We start from the raw sequence: 1,687 nt of genomic DNA, 5'->3' as shown, positions 1-1,687 counted from the left end.
CCGATCGCCTGGAAGGGACAAAAGAAAGATCTTGTTGTTTCTTCAACAATTTATGATCTCTAGTGGACCTCTCAGTAGGATTCGAACCCAGATGAAGTTCTGACCATCTATCAGAGAAAAAAGAACGAACGGATCTTGTAGGATTCCCAAGAAATTCTTCGATTTCTTCCGGAAACAGATGATTAATCATCTGCTTCTCACGTTCCGTGAATAGCCGGGACATTGAGGAATATCCAGAAAGGCATTTCGGGAATCGGCCTGATTCTATCTCTTTTCGTTCCGTTTGAAGAAAGGAAGGATCCCAAAGAATTGATCTTTCTTTTCGTTGTTGAATCTCTCTTTGATTAATCAATGTGTGATATTCCGAATCCTCATTACTAATGGAATCCAAATGATCTCTGGATTGATCAGAAGATCCTTTCAGTTGGCTAGAATCCGTTACTTGAACGAAACTAGATCTTGTGGAATCATATTGAATATTTGACGATACATTCTGTACCTTGCTAAAAAACCGATCCTTGTTTACCAACCACACATTGTCTAACCAAATCCAATTCTCTCTCGATACGTTCCTCAAAAAATCCGATTCGGGCGGATTCTTCCCCCAACTAACGAAGAGATCTTGGCGGAATTGCCACATATGAAATTGAGCACAGTTTTGCAAAGAAATAGCCCACTTGTTTCTCGAGAAGAGATGGGAAACATGCTCAATATCATTTGATTGAATAGTTGACCCAGCCCCTTGTTGTTTGAAGAAACCCTCCACTTCAATTGGTATTTTTTCACGAAAAGCAGACATGAGATAAGAAATCCAGTGTTTCACTAAGATTTCGAATAGCGGTCCCGAATTCAAGTTGATTCTATTTCGACTCTTCCTCAGAGAAAGACGATCAAACAATTCCCAATCATGGTCCTTGCGGATCGGATCATCCATATAATATACAAAAAGAAACTCCAGATATTTGAGATCTTTCTCTTTGAATAAGATCTCAATTCCAGCGACGGTTTCATTAGATATCTTACAACTAGAATCCCTCTTTTTTCCGATCCAGTTCCTCCACCAACGCGAACCCCAGTTAGATTCAGGCATGCTACACTTTTTAGTTATTGGGAGAACCCAAGTACTCTCTTTCGGATTCAGGAAACAACTCTCAGAGATCTTTTTTCCTTTGGGAAGATACAGGAGAGAAACAATCAACCTATTGATATTGGAAGACCCAACGGATTCTTCCAATGTATCATTTCTGGGTCCAATGGAATTCATAGGTATAGGAAGAAGCCCTATCAAATAGAGATTTTTTCTTTCGACCATATTTCGATTGTTAATACGATATATAAGGACCGCTACTACAAAGAGTATTACACCCTTGATCGTGAAATATCGATTGCTTGTTGAACCCTGTGAATTGCGTGAAAGTAGGATACTCCAAATTCGGGGGTCAAAGAGTTTTAGAAAACGTTCTTGGTGGAAAAAAATGTGAATGAAGGATCCCACTGAATTGAATTGGGTCCATGAATCTAAGAAATGGTGAGAATTCTTGATCTCTCTCAATATCTCTCTCAATTCGAAAATCCAGGATTTGAATTGATGTCCTCTCATTGATTCCTCCTAAATTTCATTGATTTCTCCTAAAGATTTCATTTCAATTGGAATTTGGTTATTCACCATGTACGAGGATCCCCGCTA

This window comes from Lycium barbarum, chromosome 5 (genome assembly GCF_019175385.1).
Source record: "Lycium barbarum isolate Lr01 chromosome 5, ASM1917538v2, whole genome shotgun sequence".
Taxonomy (NCBI): Eukaryota; Viridiplantae; Streptophyta; class Magnoliopsida; order Solanales; family Solanaceae; genus Lycium; species Lycium barbarum.
Note: the sequence above shows the minus strand (reverse complement) of the source record.